At 46.2% G+C, this 6,000-nt stretch overlaps 1 protein-coding gene across 1 annotated transcript in view; it reads left to right on the top strand.

Moving 5' to 3' along the window:
• Positions 1–1,870: 1,870 nt before the first annotated feature.
• Positions 1,871–6,000, top strand: part of ITPRID1 (ITPR interacting domain containing 1) — a 218,880-nt gene continuing 214,750 nt past the window's right edge. The window contains exon 1 of the mRNA XM_066584464.1: positions 1,871–2,119. The gene's annotated coding sequence lies outside the window, so the exon portion shown is untranslated. The remainder of the gene's footprint in view (positions 2,120–6,000) is intronic.

Below are 6,000 nucleotides of genomic sequence, written 5' to 3'. Positions count from 1 at the left end.
GGGCTCAGAAGTAGCGGCGTCAGTGAGTTCATATGGTTCTTGGATGAAATCCTATTCCTGCGTTCCGGACAAAGTCTAAAGGTACCCACCAGACCCGGGTCAGCCAGAGAACTAAGGCCTCTGGTGTAACCGTGCACGCACCGCCAATCTGACTGAGACTAATAACAAGGCCGGCAGTTAGCTAGTTTAGTTAGGCATACTGATGGCCGCCGGCCGCACTGCTGGGGACTGAGCTGTCCGACATAGTCCTAACACACAGAGAACTCTATACTCGTAGACCTGTCTAAGGATATCTACAAGTCACACGTTACGCAACTGTACTTTGCCTTGACTTGTGAGCTATATATATTGTTATATCTGTTGAGTGGTGTTGTGTAAGGGGAGAATACGGGTGTGTTGATAAGATTGTAAGCTCTTGTGCTGTGCCGCCGGTGCTTCCCTAGCATCCTCACTGATTGTTCCTACTTCCAGGGTGATAGAAGGTAATAGCGGCTGGTTAGAGACGGCCTGCGGCTAGGCAAAAGCTTGGAGGATATTGAAGGCGCACATTATAGAGCACAGTGCTGCATGGCACAAGAGTCTCAGCTTCCCCGCTGAGTGTATGTAACTTTCTGGGGGAGTTCGGGTTGGTTAAGGGTTCTGCCAAATTAAGTAAAATCTCATTGCTACGGATTGGTTTTGAGTCGCGTCTTTTGTTCAGGACTTCGCTGTATTCAGGAAAGCCCACCCCGGTCGGCGGCTTACATAGCTCCGCCCCGTCACGTGCCGATTCCAGCCAATCAGGAGGCTGGAATCGGCAATGGACCGCACAGAAGCCCTGCGGTCCACCGAGGGAGAAGATCCCGGCGGCCATCTTCAACCGGTAAGTAAGAAGTCACCGGAGCGCGGGGATTCAGGTAAGCGCTGTGCGGATTTTTTTTTAAGTCCCTGCATCGGGGTTGTCTCGCGCCGAATGGGGGGGGGGGGATACTCGAGCGAGTATTGCCCTTAGCGAGTACCTGCCCGCTCGTAAGAAAAGATCTGGGTGCCGGCGGGGGGAAACAGGGGGGAAGACTCTCCCCCCCCCCCCGCTCCCTCCTGCTTACTCCCGCAACACACCGCTCACCCCCGCCGGCACCCAAATCTTTTCTCACGAGCGGGCAGGTACTCAAAAAGGATAATACTCGCTCGAGTATTTGTCCTTAGCGAGTATGCTCGCTCATCTCTAATCCAGACCTATCTTTTCTGGCAGCGTATACATTCAGTTTTCGATTTCGGTCACATATGTCATAGAATTCCCGCCTTGAGGGTTTTTTTGCGCCCAAAAATTGCTCATCTGAATGAATACATTGGAAATCAATGCTTCAAATGGTCGCAATTTTCGTGCAACGTCTAAATGCTTGTGTAAATAAGGCCTTAACAGCATCAAAATGGCCAATAATCCGCATAATCATGTACAGAAAAGAAAATTTAAAAACTACAATTGGAAAATAAAAACAGATTAGAAAAAAAGAATGCGTGTGAGGATCAGGTTTTAATTAGTAACAAAGTACAGGTGATACAGTCCCTTTAGGGGTTAAATCTTGGATCGTCTTGTATGATGAATTGGATTCATGCTGCGAAGAGTCAAGTTGATTGGTGGTGCGTATTACACATTAGCATTGTAGATGACAGCGCGATCTTACAGCCATGAACACTAAATGAAGCCTTTCCAGCAGTTAAACGCCCTCCGCTTCTCGCTGACAACTGGATACATTGGAAACTATGCAAAGTTCCCGGCTGGCAGCCCACAGTTTCTGCACTTGTTCTGGTTCCCGTCAGTCTGTCAGCCTACTTTAAACTAAAGTCATCTTCCTCTCTGCCAGCACTCTCTGGTTTCAGCTCCCGGCTCTGTTGATTTTGTCTTGTAAATGTAATACTAATGTTTACCTAGAAAAACAGGTTTGTCTTATGTCCAGTGGGCGGGAATATGAAAATACTCTCCAAGGTTAGGCAAATGGTTTAACTTCTCCCCTTCTGTCAAGCCTCTAGTGCTATGTAATGACCTGGGACTATACTGAAGTCCTGCTGCATGAAGTGAAGTCAATGGCTCTCATCAATAATGCTGCGGGTTCACAGAGACAGAGCAAAGCATCACAAGGTAAGAAAAGTTTCTGATTCTTCTTTCAAACTTCCAAGCACATATAAGACAATTCCATGGTGGTCGTAATACATAGGAATGGTTAGAGACTGCAATATACTCCATTATGTATGATTGTCACCGTGATGACACTACAGAGACTACTAATTGCTGCCTGCCATCTGTTCTGTCACCAGGCATATAACTGTTGGTCCAGCCTTCCCTTGAACTTCTACATCTGTGTCTTAAGCAGGAGGTATACTAACAGAAACTGTTATAGAGCCCTGTTATAAAAGCGATCACTAATTAGTATGTAATATATGCTACATGTATGTGAATGTTTATGCAGCACAGTCATAACATTATCTAGATGCCCTAACAGCAGTAACGCTAGTTTCACACGGGCGAGCGCGATTTTGCTGTGAAATAAACACAGCAAATTTGCATCTTTTTTCCCCGCGATTTTTGAATATCAGTGCTGCTTTTTCTCACAAAAACATTCTGCCGCTTGCGTTTTTTTGCGTGATTTTGTCGTGATTTTTTTCAGCAAAAGTCAATAGCACTTTCTAATGTTAAAACCGCATCGCATCGCACGGGAATGGCAAGTACTTGTTTAGTGATTCGATAAAAAGGAGGCTCCATAGGGAGACATGGAAGATTAAAAAAAAGCAAAACGCAGAAAGATAGGACACGCTGCGATTTTTATTTCTCGCAACATCGCATGAGTGAAAACATTACAAATGTGAAAAAAAACCATTAATTTCATAATTCTGCGTTTTTAATCACTCTCGCATTGTGCAAAAATCACGTGATTTTATCGCCTGTTTTCAGAGCCATGATTTTACTTTTGACAACGGGGTTTAGCGCACCTCCTCATTGACGAGGCGCGCTAAACAAAAAAGATAGAAAGAACTCTGCTTGATCAATTTCACACAAGCGATTTAATTGCATCGCGTCCTATCTTTCGGCGTGCCCTTGCATCGCATTTCCCGTTGTTCTGAATGGGGTCGCACCACTCAATGAACACAATGGAAGGCGTCCAACTTGCAGCCCTTCTGCAATGATATTGCGGAAAGGTTGCAGGTACTCACGTCATTGCCAACCGGCATCAAAGAAAAAACAGGATTTTTAAAGAAAAAAACTGGACTACCAAACCTGGCTGCTACAATATGAATAGCGCAATCTGCTTTCTGAGTTGTGCGTCTGGGCGTCAGCTGATAGGTGAGGATGCTGAGCAGCGGACTCTCGCCAATCATCTATTGACAATCTACCCTGAGGCTAGGTCATTGATAGAAAGAATCCCAAAAGTTCCAGAAAAGCCCTTTAATTTTACCTTGTTTCTCAGTGATGGCCAGAACAGTTCTTAGAGACATACCACTACATGTGGGTCCTAGTTTGGACTGATTTTACTGGCAGATTTTTTCTATTCCTGCAATAGGAATATAATATCACCAATAAATTATCATTGTGATATTTTTCTGTTTGTGACATGAATACTATTTCTATGTTTGTACCGTCTGTACGGCCTTTTACTGCTATTTTGGATACTAGTATCAAAGTGTTTTTTTAAAAATGTATCACTTTGTCCCAGTTAGAAAATACCGATTGTTATGTTCTTACAGACTTTGCTTGGTACAAATTATTCTATTTTCTTTTTATGCTCCTTTATTTGACTTTCCAATCTCTACTCTGTGTATGGTGTGTGTTTTTTTTAATTGTTATAGCTGCCAGCAACAAATCTCTGGCACTCCAATGTCTGTGTGCCTTGATATAAGGAATTGTGGCATAGGAGCTCACTGGATGGAAAAGGCCATAAAATATGTCACCCCCAAAGCGTGCTGCATTTTAGGGGAAGAAATCTCAGTTTTTCCATTGCCAACCAAAGTGCCCATAAAGTCTGCAAAAGGGCCAGAAGTCAGCCGTAGAGCCTTATAGTCAACAACAATGTTCCTGGTGCCTGCCACGGCGCCCCAGTCTCGGCCACATCTCTTCTAGAGTTAACTCAGATGTCCTCAAAGTTCTGAAAGTTAAAAGATAAATTTTAGGCCGGTGTCATATACAGTACTAGAAGCAATGGGATGAAACTGAAAGGGAGGAAGCCTGCAACGAGGTCGGTGTGCAGGGAACGAGCACCTCAACTGGACTCTCTGGAACTTGATATTTAGAGGTGTCCCAGGCTCTGATTACTACTGAGGATAAGGTAGCAGATCCCCAGAGTTTGCCAAGCTACAGGGAGAGGGTCTTACAACCTTCCCCGGCTGCTCAGAACACCGGCAGCTCTGCGGGCCCAGCGTAGAAGGGGGCCGGGGGCTAGATTTTGGAGGAGGCAGAGGAGACTGCAAAAGAAAACGCTGAAAACAAGCTGTGTAACGAGCGCTTGGGCTGCAGATAGGAGAGGCAGCTTACCGAGGGAGAAACATCCGGGCACTGACATCAGGCAGAGGTAAGGAGGCTAGAGGTGGTGTCCGTGATCCCCTGCACTGAAGCCCCGGGAGCACAGAGTGCGGTCACTACACAGAAGTGCTGCTGCTGGCAAACTCACTCAAGACAAGTGAGCTTCACACAGCAGGGAGGCTGACAGGAGGGAGACCGGGGCTGACTGCTGTGAGGGAGAGCGAGGGAAAGTGCACTGCCATTAAAGAGGTTGTCCCGCGCCGAAACGGGTTTGTTTTTTTTCAACCCCCCCCCCCCCATTCGGCGCGAGACAACCCCGATGCAGGGGTTAAAGAACACCGCACAGCGCTTACCTGAATCCCCGCGCTCCGGTGACTTCTTACTTACCTGCTGAAGATGGCCGCCGGGATCTTCTCCCTCGGTGGACCGCAGGGCTTCTGTGCGGTCCATTGCCGATTCCAGCCTCCTGATTGGCTGGAATCGGCACATGACGGGGCGGAGCTACAAGGAGTCGCTCTCCGGCACAAGCGGCCCCATTCAGAAAAGAAGAAGACCCGGACTGCGCAAGCGCGTCTAATCCGGCGATTAGACGCTGAAAATTAGACGGCTCCATGGAAACGAGGACGCTAGCAATGGAACAGGTAAGTGAAAAATTTCTGATAACTTCTGTATGGCTCATAATTAATGCACAATGTACATTACAAAGTGCATTAATATGGCCATACAGAAGTGTATAGACCCGCTTTGTTTCGCGGGACAACCCCTTTAAGATCTGCAAAGCAGGCTTGATAAGATAGGCTCCGATGCTCCCCGCTGCCCCCCTCCTCCTCCCCCCCTCTTTCTTACAGAAGTGTGCTGAGAAGCACTGAGTCCATCACACTCAGGACCCTGAGAGCAGACACAATCACAGCATTTACAGAGGAGTCAGCAGCTAGGAGAGAGGGGAGAATAAGAAAGCAGTGAATAAAAGAGAATATCATAAAGAGTAGAACAAGAGGAGGAATAGGCTGGACAAACTGCTTACTTTATAACAAGGTGCAGACTGACAATGGAGAGAGAGATCAGTCTGTGTGGAAGCCTTCCCCACCCCTCTTGTTTGTATCACCCTAGCCACTGTACAAGGCAACTGCATAAGAATCAACAACGCGATAAGGCTCATCAATTAGATCTGCGAATTCCAAGTGCTGCTGGCTGCCTTAACTATAATATTTGTCGGCAAAAAAGGGCCTTGAAGCAGACGCAAAACCAAAGCGGACGTTCTTCCTATTCCTAAAATTCTTGCAAGGTTATTTCTCAGAAGGACACTGCAAGAAAATAACTATGCTTAATTAACAACTATGTAGAAACCACCGAGACCTATACAGACCAAAATTCAAGATGGTTAAAACTAACAGAGACAAGAGCAGAGACCCAGCAGATACACCAAAAATTAGTAAAAATCAACCAGAAATGGACAAATACTTAAAAAAGAAACACCATTCCCCTGCTGCACATAAATCTAAAATGGC

Source organism: Eleutherodactylus coqui, chromosome 12, assembly GCF_035609145.1.
Source record: "Eleutherodactylus coqui strain aEleCoq1 chromosome 12, aEleCoq1.hap1, whole genome shotgun sequence".
In the NCBI taxonomy this organism is placed as follows: domain Eukaryota; kingdom Metazoa; phylum Chordata; class Amphibia; order Anura; family Eleutherodactylidae; genus Eleutherodactylus; species Eleutherodactylus coqui.
This window is presented reverse-complemented; position numbering and strand designations above follow the sequence as displayed.